A 23340-nucleotide genomic window follows, 5' to 3' on the forward strand; every position below is an offset into this window, starting at 1 on the left:
CTTTTGTAGTGTTTGCTCCACCCTCAACCACTCGTGCTTGCTCACTGCCCACTGCTCTGCCTACATCCACCCCCCACCTGGGCTCACTCCCTCTGACACAGGAGCCTGTCACATCTCTACCCACAGAGGTCTCTTCTGGCTGCACTGAACATGCGAGAACAGTTCATGAAAGCTGATGCACTAGGAATTTGCCTGGTGTTTTGTCCATTTGTGTGTGTCAAACTCCTTTCTGATGGTGCAAACTCTCTGTGGCCATGGCAGGACTCAGGGCCCTGCAACCCACTATGGCAGCCCGAGTGGGGAGACTGTGCGGCTCCCACCCTGCCAACAAGAGCCTAGCGAGTGACCTAAGCTCAGCCATTTACATGTTCCAGGTGAGTGCTTGAATCCTGAGGGAGCGACACAGAGGTGCAAGAAAAATTCAGAAAGTATTCACAGCAGCAACAGTAATGTCCTGGGCCAACGTGCTTCCCTAACCATCTCTGTAATGTGACCTTTGCTATGACCCCTGTGGCCTGGCCTCCCTGGGACCCTGTCTGGTTTTAGGGATCTTCAGATTTCCCATCAATTCTGCGAGCTTCCCAATAATCTACCAAAAAACTCTTTCTCTGCTTATGCTACCCAGAAACTCAGGTGGTACCGCCAGAGAAAAGAAGCTCAAGGGCTGCATCTCTAGCACAATACCAAGCACATAGCGGTTCAGTGCACGCTTCTTTAATGAGCAAATATGCTTAACTGAGGTACAATATTAAAAGTTGGTTAAATATAAGATTTCTAGGATTTTTACGAAGAAAATAGAAATGATAGAGATGGTGTTTACACATATTACCAAATAAAAAAATCCATTCATTAAAAAATGAATCCTGGACAAATAGAATACTATATATTATTTTTATTTCAAGAGTAGTTCAGTATTAGGAGATGCATAAGTTCAGGTAAAAATAGCTGGCTAAGAGTAAGTACCCACCTCTCCTCCTATCCGAATTAATTGTTTTAAAAAATGTTTTTTAAAGACTACGCTTATAATAACACTGCAGAACAGAAACATGTTTGCAGTGGATGCTGTGCTGTGCTGCCCAGATCCCCCTTCAGGACATGGACAGTCACCTGCCAGCCTCCCAGCTGCCAAGTGCGGTGGCTACTCAAATATGATTGTTCTCCAGAGTTTCCCCTCAGCTGGGGAAAGCTGCCTCGCTCAAGGTCACACCCCTGCCCTGGGGCATCCTACCTCCAGTGACTAGTGTATGTGGGGGTGCAAAGATCCAGGGCTCCTGCCGCAACTAGGATCGCTCTGAAGGGCCACCCAGAGCTCCCTGGGGGACCTGCAATACTATGGCAACAGTAATGCTGTTCAACTTCCCCCTACCTGTGCCTGATTCCCTTACACCTCACTGGGGCTATTTCTAAGAGCACTCTCGTAAAGCTCCTGCAAGCAAATCTCAGAGACTCAGGGTATCTCCCGGGAAACAGGATCTCTGACAAGTTTCATCAGTGGCCCAGAGGCTGTCAGGCACTGGGTGTATCAGGCACAGTGCCAGGCAAATACTAGGCAAATGCTACACGTGTAGGTAAATTGTATGCACAACCTCACGTTACTCCTTTAACTTAGATCACTGGACAATCTTCATCAAGAGTTTACAACAGACCCGTCATCTGGCCCCTCACCTTTAGGGTTTGGTGCATGTGACTCATTTAACCTATATCTGCACAACTACATTATTCCTGTGGATGCCATTTTTCTGTATTTGGAAATGTCCAACCCCCTCTGGCTTCTAATGGGAAAGGTTTATCCCTTCTACTGTCAACATCACAACTCGGCCAGAATTCCTTAGGGTTTCATTACCAGGAATCCTTTTTTTCCTTTAGCTTCTCTCTGACCTTCTCTCTCGGTCCTCTCAGGTTCCATTCCCTTGGCCTCTAGTTCTGGAAGCCACGTGAGAAGCAATGTGATAGAGGGGAAAGAGAGCCCGAGCTGGAGGCAGAGGTCCCAGGTTCAAGACCCACCTCCCACCTTCATTAGCTGCGTGACCTTCACAGGCACTTATAAGCCTCCATACTTCTCAGCGTGGCATGCACTAAGGCTCACTTTTGCCTGACCCTCTGCAGGTTTTGCCCTTCAGAGATCATTGTCACATCACGTGACCCACTCATGCCAAGGTTCCAAACAAGACCCTCCCAAGTTGTAGCAAAATCCAGCTTTACACATCTTTGATGCTCCTCTGCAACCTTTCCCAGTTTGAATGTAGAGGGAAAATGCTAAAATGAAAATAAAGATTTTTATGTAGATTAGCAAAATAGTTTCATAGAATCAGCTGGACTGCAGCTGACAGACTCAGATAAGAAAGACAATTACTGTGTAGAGCTGACATTACCCAAAGTCTGCTGCGATGTGATTTCCAAGACACGCAAAAACCCACTAGGTAAGAAAAAAGATTTCTCATATATCGCTTAATAAAATGTGAACTGTAACATCCTCTTAGGGGTGTTCTGTCAACATTAATTAATGAAAATGCTTATGCCCTGAAACCCCACACCAGAGGAATATAATGAGTTGTTTTGATTCACAGTGTACCTCTGACGCCAAATGTGTGGGCTTTTGCTCACACCAACCAATTCTCCAATTCTCTGTCCTACAATTCACTTCAACTTTGACAATAACTACCTGGAGTTAGCATCAGACTCCACAAGTTTAAGGGGTTCAGTCCCTCTTCAGATGCCAGCCACCTATGGGGTCCCCACACTCCTGTCCAACTTGGCTGAAAAGTTGGGGGGTTCCCACACCCCCTCTTCTTCATGGTGAATTATTTGCTAGAGCAGCTCACAAAACTCCAGAAAACACTTCACTTACTATTACCAGGTTATTATAAATTACACAGATGAACAGCCAGGTGAAGAGGTACATAAGACGAGGTCTGGAAGGATCCTGAGTGCAGGAGCTCCTGTCTGTGGAGTCCGGGCGTGCCCCTTCCCAGAACCTAAACGTGGTTGCCCATCCGGAAGCTCTCTGAACCCCATCATTTAGTGTTTTTTAAATGGAGGTTCTGTTATGTAGGTATGATTAATTGTATCATTGGCCAATGGCGATTGAACTCGATCTCCAGCTCCTGTCCTTTTTCAAGGACCCCAGAAGTCTGGGAGTGGGGCTGAAAGTTCCAACCCTCTAATCACTTGGTTGCTTTCTGTCCTATCCTGAAACTACCTAGAGGCCATAAAGAGTCACCTCCATAACATAAGCTCAGGTACAGTTGAAAGGGGCTTGTTATGAATAACAGAAGATGCTCACCCTGTCACTCTGGAGATTCCAAGGATTTCAGAAGCTCTGTGTCGGTGTCTGGGGACAAAGACCAAGTATATTTTAGTTATTATGTCATATGTATAAAAATAAAAGCACCAGAACTTAAAGACATGTGTGAACATGTATACACATGTGCACAAATTCTTGCATACGCACAGATGCATACCCTTGTATGTGTGTGAGTACGTGTGTGTATTTGTTGTAACATCAGTCATAGTAGAGAAAGAAAGGAAAAGAAAACAAGTGATGGCCTGTTAGTAGGGAAATAGACTGAATGAAGTGTGGGTTTTTTTTTTTTGTTTTTTTTTTAAAGATGACCGGTAAGGGGATCTTAACCCTTGACTTGGTGTTGTGAGCACCACGCTCAGCCAGTGAGCGAACCGGCCATCCGTATATGGGATCCGAACCCGGGGCCTTGGTGTTCTCAGCACCACACTCTCCCGAGTGAGCCACGGGCCGGCCCTGAAGTGTGGTTTTTACATACTCCATGGAGTATTAGGCAGCCTTTTAAATGCTGGTGAGAGAAGCAAGATAAAGAAACTATATAAAATATTATTTCATTTTGTAAAAAAATGGAAAGATACCTGAATCTCTCTATTAATACATGTATATGCACACACCATATACACACACAAACACACGTGTACATTATACACACACATGTGTGTGCATATATATATGGTTAAATGAACACTGTATCAATTAGTGTTCCCTGGAGAACAAAAGCAGGAGAATGAACTTCAAAAAGTTCATGGAAAATAGAATTAAAAGGTAATACTAATCTTTCCATAAATTTTTGAAGTGCCCTTGTATAGAGAAAGAGAGATTATTTATTGTAATGTACTGGCTCACGCAATTGTGGGGGCTGGCAAGTCTGAAGCTTGCAGGGCAGGCAGCAGGCTGGAGACCCAGGTAGGACTTCTAGGTCACAGCCTTGTGCAGAATTCCCTGTTTCTCATGGGCCCTCAGTTTTTGCTCCTAAGGCTTCAACTGATTGTATGTGGCCCACCCTCATTATTGAGGCTGTTTCCTTTACTTAAGCCAGCTGATAGCAGGTGTTCACCACAGTTACAAAACACCTTCACAGCAACCCCTAGTCTGGTGTTTGATTGAGTAACTGGGTGCTATGGCCTAGCCCAGTGGACTCAAAATGGACCAGCAAGAGTGAGAAGACACTATTGAAGGTCATGCAGTAGTTTGTAAACGTGGGCTACGCTGGGGGGCTGGGGAAGGAGGGAAAGCTGCATGGATGGATAGTGGGACAGTAGGTGTCACCAAGCAAAGAAATGGGGGAGGCATATGTCTCATCACTCCATACATTTAAGTATATGATGTATGCAAGGGGTCTTCAAAAAGTTCACAGGAAGATTCGTATCACTTTTTAGTTCTGTTTTTCCATGAACTTTTTAAAGTACCCTCAGATGTGGGTATATGATATGTGTAAAGAAGTTTTTTTTACAAAATAAAAAAAAGAGTATTTCTCTTTTTTCTTCTTCTTTTAAGTTCATTAAGTTCCACCTCCAAGTTTCTCTTACTTGGACTGAGACTTCGTACACTCTTGTGTACTCTGTGATATCCAGAGGAGTCCATGCCCACACGGTCCTTGAAAACACATACTTTGCCCTGGAGACAAAGGGGTGACTCCTGGCACAGCCTCTGGTGGGAAATAGAAAAGCCATGACGGCAAGAGGAGCTGGGGGTGTGCCTGGGGGAGAGCCATGACCATGTGCAAGCAAAGTAAGCTTGATAGAGGAAAAAGCAACAGAGCAAGCCCCAGAGACAAGTTAAGCCCAGAGACCCAGTAGCCCTGACTGAGGGGAGAAGAGGGAGGCCTGGCTGAGCTGCACGTCCTGGGCTGGGCCCACATGACCTCTGCAGCCTCATGAGACACACCCTTTGCTCCACGTATCTTGCTGGGACTTCTCTGTTCTTTGCATTCCAAAAGCCCCGACTGGAAGGTCCTTGTGAGTCCCTGAAGGCATCTTGAGGCCTTGGAGCAGGACTCGGGCCACCATGGAATGAAAGCCCCAGGGAGGAGAACTTGTTCCTTGGACACTGGGGCAAGTCACGACAATCTGGTAACCACCTGATTCCCCAGGGGCAGCTGGGAAGGGACACCCCTTTCCACCCTCTCAACAGAAGGCTTCAGCATGCAGGTGCGGGGACGTGATTAATGACACTCTAACTCTACTCTCATTTGCGTGTGTGTTGCTAATTTGTGTGTGTGTGTGTTTTAGTAACACACTTCACATCTTTGGACACACCTGACAGCTATCCCTGTGAACCACGTGATGCCTTAGCATAGATTTATTCATGGTTCATTTCCACGGACACTTTGGAGCCGCAGGAGTAAAGCGCTCTGCCCCTGCTTCACACGTGGAGGAGCTGCTTTCACACCGGATCTAGGCAACTCCAAGGCCCGGGACCTTGACCGCTCCCACTGTGTGTGGTCAGTGCTTCAGGGTGGGGCGAGGGTAGCTCGGGTGGGGGAGGAAGGGCTGAGGGATGGAAGCCACTAGGCCGACTTCCCAACTAGGCTTAGGAAAAGTTGAGAAGAAGCCTTAGAAAAAGAAATAGGAAAAATTGCAAAGGAAACACACAAGCAGGAAGTGACGAATAGGTAACCCTGATGCTGCACTGTGGGGACAGGTGTCTCAGCTGAGACATTCTAGAAAGCATGCTGACCCGCTGGCCCAATCCCCATCCCGTCTGTGGCTTCGTGGCTGCCCTACCATTAGGGCCATTGGGCACAATTCATCTCTGTCTCTGCTGTCTGTGTCATTTAGAGGGAAGGCAAGGGGCCAGATTCTCCTGAGGTTGCTAAATGGACATTACAGCTAAAAATGGGAGTTTTCTAAGTCTTTTGGGAGAGAAGGAGGCAGCAGCTGCTGTCTTTTTGAGTCCACGTTCATCATTGCGAGCCGTTTTCTGATGCGTCTCCTCTCTGCCTTCCCACGCCCCAGACAAGAGAAGAACCACGACGGGCCCTCATCACAAAGCACCTGCGCCATTCAGGAAAAGGTAAATTGTGCTCAGTCCACGCCATCTGAATTTAAGGGAGGCAGAGGGGAAAAGAAGGAAGCTTTGTTAAGCTTCTACTAGTTGCTAAGCAAATTGCCGGAATGACTTAGGTTATTCCTCATCTGTCAGTGAGATAGACACACAGTTCTAGCTGTAGGGGGGAGAGACCAAGGATTCTAGCACAGAAAATGCAGCAGAAAAACAGAGCTGGGGCCCAGATCAAACCATGTCTGAAGCACTCTAACATCTGGGCGGGGGGGAGGCCATGTTGGCTGTTTTGTTTTATTTTATGACTATATTATGTGCACATAATTTTAAAAGTAGAAAATGCTTTAAGGCATATAATAAAAATAGAGTAGAGGTCTGACAGGCAGGTGTCTGGGTTTCCTCCTCTCTGGCCTTGGGCCTGGAGGGCCAGAGGTACATTAGAGCAGTCAGGGTAACACCGAGGGCCAAAGGCAGTCTTACCTCTGGCCCCATTTGGAACCCTAAGGTCTCCAACACGCTGCTCCTACCAGCCTCCCTCCCCTGCCAGATGTGTCTGCAGCCTGCCTCTGCCACAGGCATCCCAGCCAAGGTATCCCGTCACAGGTATCCCTGTCACAGACACTCTCCATCAGCACTCTGTGTCACAGCGACACTCCCTCCCCCAAACACGCACACAGCTTTCCTGTGTCACAAGAGACTCCTGATCGCAGAAACAGAGAAGGAAGTGCTCCAGAAAACACATCACTGACCTGAGGAGGACAGTGACTGCAAGAGCCTGCTCAAGCGACTCAGCTCGTTGTGCGTGAAGCTGAGTAAAGGGACGTCTGTCATGTCAAGACACTGAGAGGATGGAGAGTTAAACTCCGGTCATGTACGTGCTTCTTCTAATTTTTCTTCCTCCATGAGAATTAGCAGTAAACAGCAGAGACTTAATTGAAAAGTCTGAGCCTGTGGTCTTCAGTTGTCACCACAGTGGTCACTAATGGCCACAAGGCGAAGCTTGGCAGAGAGGTGCTGTAGTACAGCGCTCTTGGCCTCCGCCAGTCTCTGTGGGAGGCGGGGGCCTCACTTGAGGGACACCCAGCTCCGAGTGGCAGAGCTACCTCCTCAGGAGGTTGGAGAAGTTTGTTTTTCCTCTGTATGGAGCCAATTACCTAACACAGGTGACCACCCCATCGCTGGATACATTTAGGGTGAACTATGTGTCATGAACGGTGCTGTCACGTCCTCTTACGTGAGGACTAACTAATGCCTGTCTTGAGAACACGTCTGTGACAGGCTGTGTTTTCTTTTCCTACTACTCTTGTGGAGGAGTTTTCCGGGCTGAGAGGAGATTTTGCTTTCCTAGCACAGGGTATTGTCTCTAGGACCCAGACTGCCGTCTCGCCCTCGGGCCAGCCCCTCTGCAGGCTTGCTTGCTCTGCGTCCGAGCACCACTCACCTGCCACCTGGCGCCGCAGCCCTGGAAGTCCTCCACTGTCCCACCCACTCTCCCTTCCAATTAGTCACCGAGCTTTGCGGACACCTTCTCAGAGTCGTCTCTCGCCTCCATTCCCACTGCCACTTTTCGTCACCTTCTGCTTGTTCCCGTATCACGTTTCTTCATCCAGGCAGCAAATGTTTATTGAACACCTACTGCATGCCAGACACATAGTAGATCCTTGTCCTCATGGAGCTTACCTTTGGAGAGAAGGGGGCAAAAATGAATAAATAAACCAACAATACGTGTACACTTGAAATCTGCTAACAGAGTAGATGGTGAATGTTTTCAACATACACAAAGAAGGTAACTATGTGGGCTGATGGACGTGCTCATTGGCTGGATTGTAGTCATTTCACAATGTGTATATCAAAGCATCACATTGTACACCTGCTGTAGATTAGACGCCCCTCCAACCTCATTGAGGCTTAATCCCCACTGTGACTGTTGAGGGTGGGAAATCCTATTACGGTAATTGAAAGGAGGGACCTTGAAGAGGTGATTAGATTGTAGGACCGTGCCCTAGTGAATGGATTCATAATGGTGGTCATGGACATGGTTCTGATTGCTTTAAAAGGAGAGCATGTGAGAGTCTCTCTGTCTCTCTCTGCTCTGCCATTTTCTGCCACGTGAGACCCCTGCATTGCTGTAAAGCCACCACCAAAAAGATGCTCACCATGTGTTCCCTGGACTTTGAACTTCTCAGCCTCTGAAACTGTAAGCAATAAATTTCATCTTCTTACAAATTACCCAGTTCCAGGTATTTCGTTATAGGCAACAGAAAGGGACTAATACAATACCTTAAATGTATACAATTTTTATTTGCCAAGTATGCCCCAGTAAAGCTGGGGTGGGGAGGAAAACATAGTACCCAAAATAAGTAAGAAATGTTGTAGTAAGTTAGAAGACTATGGTAAAGAAGAAAAGTTTGAGCAGGGGAAGGGTGGCTGGGGAGGCCTTGCCAGAGGGAGCAGGCTGCAGTTTTAAAAGGGTGGTCAAGGTGGGCCTCATTTTTGGAAGGTGGCATTTGAACAAAGACCTGAAGGAGGGACCAGGTTAGCTGTGCAAGCATTGGGGGCTGGGGGAGAGCATTCCTAGTGGGGGGCACTGCCAGTGCAAAGGTTCCCCTTATGCTCTATAGCCAGAGGAATGCTCCTAAGTATCATGACTCTGCTCAAAAATCTGTAACAGTACCCCATAGCCTGTGTGATAAGATACAAAGTTTTTTTTGTCAGCTGGTTGGTACAGGGATTGAACTCTGGACCTTGTTGTAGTCAGCACCATGCTCTAAACAACTGAGCTAGCCGGCCAGCCCACAAACTTCTTTAAAAAAAAAAAATTTTTTTTAAATTGACATAATTGTACATATTTATGGGGTATGGAGTGATATTTTAATACACATATACAATGTGTAATCATCAAATCAGGGTAATTAGCATTTCTACCATCTCAAACCTTGATCATTTCTATGTGTTGGCAATATTCAAAATCCTCCCTTCTAGCTATTTGAAAATATACGATAGAGGGCTGTTAACTGGGGTCACCCCACAGTGCTATAGGACCAGCTATTATTCCTCCTATCTAGCTGTAATTCTGTATCCATTAACCAACCTCTTCCTCTCCAACCTCCCCACTAACCTTCCCAGCCTCTAGTGTAAGATTGTAGTAGGATTGTAGAAATGACAAAAAAATATAGCTCTAACCTGCACAATTTGCTAGTATAGCTTTAACCTGCACAATTCTGCAAACGCTTGCTAAAATGGGGAAACATATCTAAAGGCATTTTAAGTAAAGCAGCTTCTAAGAGTTCAAGAAGAGGTCAGAGAGACTTAAACACACATTCCAGGAACCAGTTGGTCCCAAGGACTAAACCAGCCCCCCCCCCCCCTTATCTTCAAGACACCTGGCTGGACGAAGGAAGATAAACGATTGAAAAATGTATCATTGAAAAAGGTATCATCTCTTATCGAGGTGCAAGCTTGTTGAGCCTAACCATAAATCCTAAGGCGCCTCAGTTAATTAGCAGCTATTCCTGTTATAAAAAACTGTCTAAAAAACTGTATAAAAACCTTGATGTTAAAGAACTAGGGGCCGCTTATGTCCGGAAGACAAAGCGACCCAGCATGCTGAAATAAAACTCCTCTTGCTTGATTGCAGCGATCTCTTGTCTTGTGGTCTTGGTGAAGTGAGCCACCCCCCGACGTGTGGGATTTGCGCTTAGTGCACGGGTCTTACACTAGGAACCACAATTCTACTCTCTACTTCTGTGAGATCAGCATTTTTAGCTTCCACATATGAGTGAGAACATGCAGTAAAAATAAAACTTCCCTTGATATTTACGGTCCTCAACACTCTGGTTTCTCCTAATCCCTCTGGCTAGTGGAGTATCTCCCACCATTGCCCTCACTAACCATGGGCTCCAACCCAATGGCTCTGGTCATTTGCATACTATTTGTGTACTATTTGCATACTTTTTTGCCATACCATGTTCCATCTGCATTTTACTTTGTAACTTCTAAAATATTTACTCAAGGGCCGACCCGTGGCACACTCGGGAGAGTGCGGTGCTGGGAGCGCAGCAGTGCTCCCACCGCGGGTTCGGATCCTATATAAGGATAGCTGGTGCACTCACTGGCTGAGCGCGGTGTGGCTGGTCACAAAAAGACAAAAAAATAAATAAATAAATAAAAAATAAAATATTTACTCATATATTAAAGTAAATGAATACAAACGGAAACCTTACATTCATGACTGTAAAATAAAACATCGGTATAATTTGCCATATGCCACAGGCAACTAAAAATAAATATAATAAAAACAAAGCAAATATTTTACAACTCAGGCTAGGTTTGGTTGCCTGCCAAAGTCTTTGAAACTGAAGGCAGCTGTTTTTGTTAAGAGAGGAAATTCACAACTGCCGGAGAAGAATTGAAACCAAGTAGCAAATACCTGATATATTTTGTTCTCATTGTAAGTACCTTTTCTTTTTTTTTTTTTTTTTTACTTTGTGATCCGATAATATTTAACCCCATGCACCTATTCCTGCTAAAATCATGCCGTGTGTTACTGTGTCCTATATGTTGGCAAAGCATTGGTCAAAATAAGATTTATTGGAGGGAGCATCTTCTCTGCACCTTATATTTCCCTTCATAAGAAGGGAACCCAATTGCCACGCTCCTTTCCTTATTTGTCCCAGGAGAAGAAAAGTGATTTACCCAATTCATAAATTTAGATAAAATAAACTGGGTGTACTTGGCTCAGCCCCTCTCTTCTTTCTCTTGCAAGCAATCTGCCCTCGGCGGGCTGAGTTCTCCGCTCCCTGCCTCAGGTCTTGCTGGAGCAGACCCCTGACCTGGTGGCTCATTGCCTGTTCATCTAATTGCCAATTCAGTTAGCAGGCCCATTGGGTTCTCACCCTAAGCTAGATACTGCTCATGCATATATATATTTTTTTAAATGTAAAATCACAACTCTCATACAGATATAAAGATGAACATGAGTTACGGATTTTACGCAGCTCATGAATGAGGAAACTGATGAAGCACAAGCAGCTTAAAGGAGAAAGAAAAAAGAGACACATTTATAGATAAGGACCATTTAAATGAAAGTGCAAATGGAGGCAAAACTGGTTTTTCCAAAGTGCACAATGGACAGAATTTATTTTTAGGCAAGATATTTTATTTTAGGCAATAATAATAATAATTCTATTATTTTGTCTTCAGAAAGGAATTATTTTGCTTTGCTATCAGTTTATCTACAGCTTATAGAATTGTGAAATTGCTCCCATAGAATCCAAATCAGATAACTGGGAAAGGATTTCATCAATAAATAGAACAGGCATTTTAATTAGACTCTTGTCTAATTACTCGATTGGTTTATAATTCACGGGAGAAGAAGAGTTACCTATGGGGCCTCCTCAAAATCCCAGCAACATTTACTTGCTTTCTCTTTGTTATAGCTCCAGCTTTCAATATTCCCATTCTTTAAGCCTTTGCTTTTTTTATAAAAATATCTTTTATCCTGGAAAAATATACTTGACATGAGATTTACCATTCCAAGCATTTTTAAGTGTATGGTTCAGTGGCATTAAGCCCATTCACACTGCTGTGCAACACCACCCACCACCGTCCATCCCTGAAGCTGTGCTAGCACTAACTCCACATTACCCTCTCCCACCCCACCGTTCCGCCTTCTGCCTCTATGAATCTGAAGCTTTTGCTTTTAACATCTCCCTGTCACACCCATTTCAGAACTCAATCCTGCCCTTTCTTCTAGTCTATCTTAAGACCCACCTGCCCCGTTCTTCTGGCCTATCTCAAGACCCTCCCACACTGTTCCTCTGGTCTATCTCAAGACCCTCCTGCACTGTTCCTCTGGTCTATCTCAAGATCCTCCTGCACTGTTCCTCTGGTCTATCTCAAGACCCTCCTGCAGTGTTCCTCTGGTCTATCTCAAGACCCTCCTGCACTGTTCCTCTGGTCTATCTCAAGACCCTCCTGCACTGTTCCTCTGGTCTATCTCAAGACCCTCCTGCACTGTTGCCACCTCCTCATCAACACAGCCCCCAGAAATGAGAGTGGCCTCCTCTACCTCCTAGTGACTCTACCCTAGGGGGTACATTTTCATGGTTTTGCTTCTCTGCTAGTTATATCTTTGTGAAGAGACTCTATCTCTCCAACTAGATTTGGTGCTCTTAAGTGCAGTAACTACGATTTATCCCTCTTAGCTTTTGCCATCACGTGGGAGAATAGAATGTATTGCACTAAACCTCAAGGAATGCTTGCTGATGGTGAGGATGATAATGAAGATGGAGATCGTAAAGAAATGTACTGCTGGCACTCTTCAAAAAGCAAAGTGAAAAGTTAGCTAAGTAATCTCCCGAGAAAAGATACGCAGAACCAGGGAAATCCAAAATTTCTTCCTGAGAGAATCCCCTTGTTGCCAGGCAAACCCAAGAATGAAATGAAGGCAGCCAGAGAAAGCATTGCATCAAGAACAGGCCAAGGGAGATCCATGCAGAGCACGTAAAGTTCACCAGGTATCCGTGCCTGTGAAAGGCCTTAGGTACTTCAGTTGTTACCTAGAGAGGGTCTTTGTGTGCCATGGGAGAGGGGCATCTTCAAAAAGCATTAGCAGGACTCCTCCAAATGCCAGTTTAAACTTTTAACCACACTATCAGTCTGGTCCTTGAGCTCAGGGTTTTCAAATAAAAAAAAATTTTTTTTTAATGTAGATTTTTTCGCCCTCTGTGTCTTTTGAAAGACCTTGCCTTTAAGGTAGCAGGGTACCCAAGTTCTCTCTTTTGCCTAAAGAAAAGTCTTTGAGCTGAGGTATCAGCAATAGATGCCTAAAGCTCCTGGTTTGGGTTTACTTTATTGGTAGAACTTATTTATTTATTTATTTCTGGGTAGAAAACGATTTTGTCCTTGGGGTATTCCAAGTGTTGGTGTTTATAAAGACTTCCTTTTTCCTAGTAATGCATGTTTTTCATATTTTCCTACCATCATGCAAAGAACAGTGTTTGATACATCTTATTTCCAGGACGTGGAGATAGCCAGGTGACGTTCTGGAAGTTTAGGAGAAGCCAACTCAGCTTTGCTATCTCCTCTTTTACCGATAAGAGACGCAGAATGTGAATGATATGCTTTTACACCCATGATAATGGTAACCCATCTGTATCACATCCATGAAGTTTTTTTAAGTGATAAACTTTATTTTTATAGCAGTTTTAGGTTTACAGAAAAATTGAGCAGGAAATACAGACGGTTCACAAACACTCCCCACCCCCTACTCCTGTTTTTCCTTTTGTTAAACATCTTTTGTTAGTGTGGTACATTTGCTACAATTATGAACTAATATTGATCTATTATTACTAACAATTTTATATCAGGGTTTCCTCTTTTCATTGTACATTCTATGGGTTTTGCAAATTCGTGATGTCCTGTATCCACCGTTACAGTATCATACAGAATAGATTCTCTGGCTCCAAATCCTCTGTGCTCCAACTATTCATCCATCCCTCCCTCCTCTGAAACCCTGGCAACCACTGTTTTTTTTCTTCTATTATCTCACACATTTATCATTTTTGCGTGTTGGGAAAATTCAAGATCCTTTCTTCTAGCTAATTGAAAGTATACAATAAATTGTTATTAATTATAGTCATCCTGCAGTGCTATAGAACACAGGATCTTATGTCTTCTCTCGAGCTGTGCATTTGCATCTGTTAACCAAAATCTCATATCCCCCTTCCCTGCTCCTCTTCCCAGCCCCTGGTAACCAGCCCCCTCTACTTCTGTGAGATCAGCATTTTAGCTTCCACATAGGAGTGAGACCATATGGTATTTCTCTTTCTGTTCAATGTCCTCCATGCCATGCACACATTCATGAACTTTTTAAGAAACCTGATCCATTTCAAGGGCAATTATTTTTGCAAAGTTATAAACTGGAAAAATTATGAAATGTATAGAACGTAACTCTGGAGTTCCCTCATTCAACTTTTATCCTTCAATTTTTTTCTTTGTTCCATCCCAAACAAAAACAAAAAAACATAACTGATAAGCTCACTCACATTTAGGCATAAATGGGCAATAATCTCCTAAAATATTGCCTCCTTAGTAGGTCCCTATTTTAGCAAGAATCAAGTTATTCAGTCCTGTATTTTTTTAAAGTTCTGAATAAATGGAGAGATACATTACACTTCACAGTGAGAAGATTCAGCTTGCTTTCAGAATTAAACGATGCATTCAATGTAATTCTAAATTTTAAAAATCCCATTGAGATGTTTAAATAACATGGCATGTTAATTAGGAAGTTCATTTTGAAGTGTGAATTCATACAAAAAGAAAAGAGATATTTGAAAAAGAATAAGAGGAAAGATGTTTCCTACCAGATTCCAAGACATACTGTAAATCTACAGCAACTCACAAGACGCAGTGTCAGCTGAGGAACACGGAAGGACAGGCAGCAGACAGAGTCTAAGAACAGACCCTCATCGACAGAAGGGAATATGAGAAAAGATGAGATGATGAATAAAAAGTAGGAAGACATTTGGTTATTTATTTGAGAGAAAAATGTAATAGAAGACAATTATGGTTTTTTCCCAGCACCCACTTTCTCCTGTTTTCTGGTCTTAGCAGAAAAAGGAGCAGAACATTAAGGTGGGTCCCTGCCTTCCCCAGAACCTCTCCTTCACCCACAGTAGTTCAGGAGATGCTCGTTCCTAATATTTGAGTCCTGAGCAAGAGACTGATTTAGCTAAGAGACAGCTTCTCTTGCTCCTGTCCTTTTCAAGCTCATTTCTTCAGCTTTCTTTTCTATACACTCCTTATCCTTCCAATATCTTTTCTTGTTGATCAAGGTACATAGAGTAAAAACACTAACTGATGCAAATGGCTACCTCACATAATAAAAAAAAGTTCTAGATAGCCAGACACTTTTTCTGAAAACTGCAGAAGTATTAAAAACAAACAAACTACACACACACACACACACACACACACACACACACACAGAGGAATATTTTTATAATCTTGCCTTGAATAAGATTTTTCTAAGCAGAAAAGAAAACTCACAGCAGCCGTAAGAGATAAGATTGACTTGTTTCATAAAACTCTATATGGTGAATCAATTTTAAGGTACTAGTGACAGATAAGATAAAATATTTGTAACATCTAAAACAGACAAAAGATTAATATCCATAATATAAAAACACATGTAAATCTATGAAAAAAAGCCCAGTAGAAAAATAAGCAAAAGATATAAGTGGGAGATTCATTGAAGAAATAGAAATTTTAGCAAACATATAAACGTGTAAAAAGGTCTTCAAGGACACTGGAGTTTGGAAAATGCAAAATGATATAATGGTAAGGTAAATATTTCGCAAGTAAGATTAAGGTTAGAAAGTTCGATGGTATTTGTGTTGGCTGAGATTATGGGAGAAAGTGCACTCATCTACTCAAATACTGTTGATGGGAGTGTAAATTATTATAACCTTTTGGGGGCAGTATGACAATATCTATCCAAATATTAAATGTTTATACTGTTTGTCTTAGTGAATCCACTTCTAAGAATTTTTTCCTATAGAAATATCTTCAGATGCACAAAGACGTAATAGTGGCTAACTTTCTTTCGTTAAACCCTTGCTATGATCTAAACATTTTCCCGAGTATATGACATTTATTAACTCACTGAATTCTATTGTGGAAATAAGACCATAGACTTGGAAATTTTAAAAAGTACGGGTTTGGCTGTTCACTAAAAAGCCTGTCAGCAGGAAGAAATGAGGCCAGCACATATCACTGCACCTCAGTTGTCAACATGTGAGATTCATCTTCTCTTTGTTTTAGCAGTTAATAGAGTTAACCCAAGATTGGGCCCTCGCCCTAACCTTTCCCCAGATGGTTCTGAATTTACAGAGGAGGGAGTCCTTGTACTCATAAGTAAACAAACGTACAGGGGACATTTTGAAAAGGGGAGGAGGAAAAATGACTATTTAAATAGGATTAAATGTACATCTGAGAGGAGATTCAAACATTTTGAGAAGAGGAACCCTAGTAGACACGGTCAGATATACACCTGAAAGGAGATTCAGATATGCATTTGGAAAGAAGAGGGTCACGGTGTGTGTCCAGGGTTTGTGACATGTATTCTCCAGCCCAGGAGCTCTCGACTGGCCCTGGGGGCTGACTGCGTGTCATCTCTCCCCACCTCTGCCTTCTGTGGCTTCTCTTGAAGTTGGCCACAGTGGGGGTATTTACATCACAAAACCAGAACCCTCTGCAAATCAGGGCTCTGCCCCTGGGGAGACAGTGGAGAAATGTTTTTATTTTTATTTTTTAGTTTAAAGCTTGAATTTTTTATTAGTATGTTCATCTTACAAATCATACTTATTCTTCATGCCTCTTATTCAATGTCTCTGCATCCCCCCCTACTCCCCCCTGTAATAACCATAGGCTGTTCTCTCCTTCTGACAGATTAACAGTTACTCCGCTGATTTGCCGCCTGGATGATCTGTCCAGCGCTGAGACAGGGGTGTTCAGGTCCCCCACCGTTGTCGCAGACCAGATGCTTGCTCTGTCACTCTGGAGTGTGCTTTGTGGAGAGACAGCTCCTCTCCTTTCTTGGCTGTGGCAGTTGCGGTGGCTATGGTGGGCTACCCGCGTGGAAATGGTGTTTTTGGTGTGCTCTTTTCCTGGCCGTGGGAGGGTTTGGCTTCTCCCGGCTCCTGCCTCAGGACCCCAGTGGGGACCCCGTGGTGGTGGCTGAGAAACATCTTTATATGTTCAGTTGTTAAAGAAAAAAACTTATCCAAACACTTCTTAAAGATGGAAAGGCGGACTTTATTCAAGGGGAAGGTACAGGGACCACACAACGGGGTCTGCGGTGGGGAGAGGACTCAGCCCCGACCGCAGCCCGCAGGAGTGGTGACTAATGCCCGTGTGTGGTGGCGGGGACGCTGATGATCAGTGGGTGGAAAGTTGCCAAGAAGCAACATCAAGGATAAGGGGTTTCTGTCTGAACTGATTTGACAAGATTGTCCCTGAAGGCAGGCCGGGGTGATAAGACAAGAGGGTGGTCCGACACCAAGGGCGGGGACTTTCACTAAACTGACTTGGCAGGATTCTTGCTCAAACTGTATTCCTCAAGGACAGGGAGGGCAGGCCCAGGTCAAGCACAGGACTCAGAGGAGCCTGACGAGAGTTCTGGTCAAAGGAGAGAGGCCTTGCTGCAGTGAACCACTGAATATACAAAAGCAGTGTGAGTGTACGTGGGCTTATGACAACAGCTCCACGAGGGAAGGCACTGATGTCTCACCCACTGCGTGGACGAAGTAGCTGAGGCTCAGGGAGAAGCATGTGCCTGGCCACATGGCTGGCACACGGTGGCGTCAGAGATACACTTGGGCAGAGTGACTGCAGACACTGCAGGGTGAACCATTGCTCTGCTGCAGACAACCATGTGTAAAAGTAAAAATCAACACAAAGCACCCAAACCTAAATGTTCATTCATTAATAGGGGAAAGGTTAAATAAGTGCTGGCACTTCCACTCTGTGGGACATCAAGCAGCCAAAGGGTAAACAATGACGGAGATCTCTATATGCTGACATGGAAGGAGATGTATGATATGCTATTGAGTGCAAAAAAGCAGGTTGCAGACATTATCTACATTTGTATCTACACGGCGTGTGCGCGTACACGTGTGTATGAGACCTGTTTTCTCTCTCTTCCCCCTGTGGGTGTGTGTGTGTGTTTGTGTGCAGGTGGGGTGTGGGGGAGGGAGATGCTGGTACCTACATGATTTATCTGAAATGATACCACCCAAACTATTAATCATAGTTCTCTAATTTATAACCTTACACGTTTTGGTATTTTAAATTTTTCGATGAGTATGTACTACTTTATAAATTGTTTGAAATTTAGTTGTTAGTAAGTATGACGGTCACACGTTTCAAGAAAAAAAGTTATACAGTATATTCAGTGAAAAAAAAAGCTTTTCTATCAGTGTTTATCCTTTATTCAACCTCCCCCATCACAAACATGCATATCTTTCCTAAATTATATACAAGAAAATATTGATACCAATTTTTAAATATACTTTATTTTTTAGAGCAGTTTTAGGTTTACAGCAAAATTGAATGGAAAGTACAGAGATTTCCCATGTACCTCTGCCTGCCCCCCAGACTCCCCCACTATCGACATCTTGAACCAGAGTGGCACATTTGTTACAAATGACAAACCAACACTAACACATTATTGTCATCTAAAGTTCATAGTTCACATTAGGGTTCACTCCTGATGTATGTTCTATAGGCTTTGACAAATGTGTAATATGTGCCCATCATTATAATATCATACAGAATAGTTTCACAATAGTTTTTAGGATTTCCTAAAAATCCTCCGTGCTCCACCTATTCATCCCACCCCCCTCCCCAAACACCCCCAGCAGCCACTGAATTTTTTACTGTCTCCATAGTTTTGCCTTTTCCAGAATGTCACATAGTTGGAATTATACAGTACGTAAAGTGTCAGATTGTCTTCTTTCACTTAGTAATATGCATGTAAGGTCTTTTCATGGACTGATGGATCATTTCTTTTTAGCACCGAGTAATATTTCATTGTCTGGATGCATCACAGTTTATTTAGCCACTCACCTACAGAAGGACGTCTTGGTTGCTTCCAGGTTTTGGCAATTATGAAGAAAGCCGCCATAAACATCCGTGTGCAGGTTTTTTATGGACATAGTTTTCAATTCATTTGTGCAAATACCAAGGGACGCAATTGCTGGATTGTATGGTAAGAGTATGAGGGATCTTTAAAAAGTTCGTGGAAAGATTCATATGATTTTGTAACTTGATTTTTTCACGAGCTTTTTGAAGTACCCTCGTATTTGGTCTCGTGGGAAACTACCAAACTGTTTTCCCAAGCGGCTGAACCATGTTGCGTTCCCAGCAGCAATGAATGAGAATTCCTGTTCTCAGCATTTGGTGCTGTCAGTGTTCCAGATTTTGGTCATTCTAATGGGTGTATGGCAGTAATTCATCGTTGTTTTAATTTGCATTTCCCATGATGTGGAGCACCTTTTCATATGCTTATTTGCTATCTCCAGAAATCTTCTTCGGTGAGTTGCCTGTTAACATCTTTGACTCATTTTAAAATCAGGTTGTTTATTTTCTTATTGTTGAGTTTTAAGAATTCTCTGTATATTTTGGATACTAGTCTCTATCAGATATGTCTTTTGCAAATATTTTCTCCCAGTCTGTGGCTTGTCCTCTTAGTCTTTTGAAATATAGATTTTTACATTTCCTCCTTTATGTAAAAGAAGCATGTTACACACAGAATTCTGTACCTTGTCTTTCTCACTTGCAATATCTCAGAGATATTTTTATATCAATATAAAGGGAGCTTTTTTATTCTTTTTTCCATTTTAAGAATATGCCATTGGTATTAGTATATAATTATATTATCAGCATATTCTCCTGTCAATGGACATATGGGTTCAACAGGCTTTTACACATCTAATTTTGCATACTATGTGAAATGTATGGTATGGAATGTTTCGAGGTCATAGGGTATTCACATTTGTAATTTTGGTAGATAATGTTTTATTGCCTTCCTTGGGGTTATTCCAGTATGTGTTCCCCAGCAAGGCTTGTAAGAGCCAATTTCCCCCATAGCCTCACCCAATAGTCACTACAGTTCCACCAACAGTTATCAGATTTTTTAATTTTTGCCAATCTGATAGATGAGAAAGGAGACCTCAGTGTAGTTTTAATTTGCATTTCTGTTATCTTCTTCGTGTTTAAGTGACATTTCCATTTCCTTTCGTATGAGCCATCTATTCATTTCCTTCACCCACCCACACTTCTACTGAGTTCGTCTCTCTTTAGCTGATTTTAGAAATTTTACATTTTACAAAAATCATCAATTTTTTTCTAGAATATAAATTGCAAATATATTCTCCAGTATGTTGTCTTTCATGTTCGACTTTCATATTTTTTCCCATCTTTCATTTGAAAAAAATTTAAACCAGACAGAAAAGTTGAAGAGATGTTGCCATAAACACTCACACGCCTTTCACCCAGGTTCAGCGTTAGCTGACGATTTGCAGCATGGGTTTACTCTCTCCTTTTGTCTCTCTCTACACATACATGTGCAGATCTATGTCTATGTTTATATCTACCTATAGGGTTTTTTTTTTCCTTTGAATGATTTGAAAGTTTCAGACATGATGATCACCTTTAAATATTTCGGCATGTATCTCCTGAGCAAAGACATTGTTCTACAGGAGAACCTGCAAACCAGAATGCCATTATTACAAGAAATTGAACATTGCTACAATAATATTATCTATTAATATGTTCTGTATAGTAACATCCCAATTGGCAAAAGTGCCTGTTATAGGATTTTTTTTTTCCTGAGGTGAGGGCTGTAATCAGAATCCCAGGATCCAGTCACAGATCATATATGGCATTTGTTTCATTTGTCTCTTTTAATCCAGAAGTGTCAAATATCTTCCCCTCCCTGCTTCCTTTCTTTATCTTGGGTGATACTGACTTTTGAAAAGAGTTCAGGTCAGTTATCTTGTAGAACGTCCTGCAATCAGGATATGTCTGACTGTCTCTTCATGGTTAGAATTAATTTAAATATTTTTGACAAGATTGCTACATACGTGATGTTTTGTTTTGGCTGGCCGGTGCGGGGATTGCACCCAGGACCTTGGTGTTACTAGCACCATGCTGTCATAGGTGATGTTTTTATATCTCTCGTTGTATCACCATGGGAAGGACCTAAAGTCAGCTTGTTTCATTTCCGGCAATGCTGGTTTCATTTTGGGTGATGTCCGTGACAATGGTGTTTTCTTCCCTTGTAATGTAACAAGTTAACCAATTAAAAATTTTCCATGTTCAGGACTGCCCTACACTTTCAGGCTGTCAGACCTGTTCCTCTAGGATGGAGCTGAAACATTAAAAACATCCTGACACTCATGGGGGTCCTGCAAAACCCTTTAGGGTGATCCATGTGTTTTGACTGTTCTCACAATAAGCTAAGACTCTATTTGCTGTTTAGACTTTTACTCTCTGCATTCTCATTCTCTCATGTGCATACGGTGGAATTTTCCAGGGCTGCAGACAGGTGGTGATGTCACTGCTCCTGGACTAATGAGATGGTGCTTGTGCAGACTTGTACTTTCAGAGCTCCTCAGTGTAGATATAGACAGATACAAGCCACATAAACAAAAGTTATTTGCGGAGCTTAATAATTTTTAAGACCATAAAATGTTCTTATAACCAAAAAGTATGATAATCTCTGCTTTAGAGTTAGGTCTCACCAAGACTCTACATCTTCATAAGCCTTAATCTTACCGTGATGGGTTTAAAAGTGTAATGCTTTTTATGATCAAGTAATTCAGGGAGACTTCCTTGTACCCTGAAATCACACTGTATGTTTCACTGTCCACTCTGCCAATGAATGAGATTAATTATATCTGTTGGATTCCTAAAAATGTGTACAATTCTGTGTACAAAGCAAAAACATCAATTACACCACCACACTCACACATCCCATAATTCCTCTTCTCACTTTTAGCCATAAACATTTTCTAGTTTCCATATTTAATCTGTTATTCCATATTTATTCTGAGTCTGTAGACTTGTGGCTTTTTAGCTTTGCTATAATCAAGTGGGTACTTTTCTGTATGTTGTTTGTACATCCTACTGCCCATTCTAGGGTAATAATTATTGCCAACCTGGATTTAAAAAAATATCTCCAATAAGGAAGTTCTCAAATTCTTGAAATAATATTTATCCGGACCCATGAGAAGTTGACAATGGGGTAATAGGGTTAACTCTAAGGTCAGAAGTACACCCTGGGGACCAATAATTACTGGCCAAATTATTCTGTGGAAATTACATTCTTATCAGAAAACAATTGTGTTAAACAAAAGGCTCTTTAAATTCTATTGCAGTCTACCATTCTCGGACTTATTTTAATTTTATTAGCAAACAGCGTCGCTTACTTTTTTGGAAGTAAGGTTGCAGATCAGATACCGTCAGTAAAAGATCAACTCCAGACGTTTTGGAAATCAATGACTGTGGCCTTCTTTCCTTCCTTCCTCCCTTTCTCCCTTTCTTCCTTCTCTCTTTTAAATTTTCCTCTTAATAGACAGAGCTTTAAACCTTTCTTCACCGAGTTTGTAGCAGCCAGATGAATGTTCATCCACAGTAGTCAGAGAGAAATTAAAAAAATGAAGAAAACAGAAAAAGCAATGATATGGCACCATCTTCGGGTTAACTAGTGAATTACAATGGTTTGCATGAAATTTAATGAACTAGTCCTTCACTTTTTTTCTGCTGGGTGGTCATTTCAGATCGTTATCAAAAGCTACAAATTGGAAACATTAGAGGAAGACCTCCCTCCTTCGTTTCTGATTTAATATAACTGAAACTCTTTGGAACCATATAAAGGCCAAAGTCCATTCCATGAGTTGAAGGACCGTGCCTAGCCCCTGCACGGTGTCACCCACAACCCAGAGGCCTGGCTGTACCCCAGGCGTCCATCCCAACCTTCCATCAGGTCAGTCACTTTTTGGGTGATAAAGTGTGTGGTAGGATCAGTGGGTGCCATGGTTCTGTGCCCCCTGCCTCACCTCCTTCACTATGGAATCCATCCCTTGGTCCAAAGTGCTGCTACACTGGATTCCTTACAGGTAAATCAGGTACTTGTAACACCGAGGAAAAGTTGTTGATGTAGTGGACCAATGTGATGTTCTGTATGATGTCCCGAGGGTTCATATCTCTCCAGACTATATTATGTCGGAGGCACAAGAGTTAGCATAGTCCTGGAGCAAAACTATGACTGTGTGCTGTGAACTGCAAAAAAAAAAAGAATAATAAAAAGAAAAAAAGTAAGCTGCAAATGCAAACTGTTTCTGATCCTCTTTTCTGATAGGAACAGAAAAGGACACATTTGTAAAATCAGTGGCTGCATCCCATGTACTCAAGCCTGTATGACTCTGCTCCAGCAGGCCTACCATATCTGGCCCAATTTGCACCTGCTG

At 42.6% G+C, this 23340-nt stretch overlaps 1 pseudogene; it reads right to left on the reverse strand.

The window, feature by feature from the left end:
- LOC134378883 (N-acetyllactosaminide beta-1,6-N-acetylglucosaminyl-transferase-like) overlaps positions 1 to 23074 on the reverse strand; it is a 62724-nt pseudogene extending 39650 nt beyond the window's left edge.
- Positions 23075 to 23340: the final 266 nt, after the last annotated feature.

The sequence above is a fragment of the Cynocephalus volans genome, chromosome 5 (assembly GCF_027409185.1).
Source record: "Cynocephalus volans isolate mCynVol1 chromosome 5, mCynVol1.pri, whole genome shotgun sequence".
In the NCBI taxonomy this organism is placed as follows: Eukaryota; Metazoa; Chordata; class Mammalia; order Dermoptera; family Cynocephalidae; genus Cynocephalus; species Cynocephalus volans.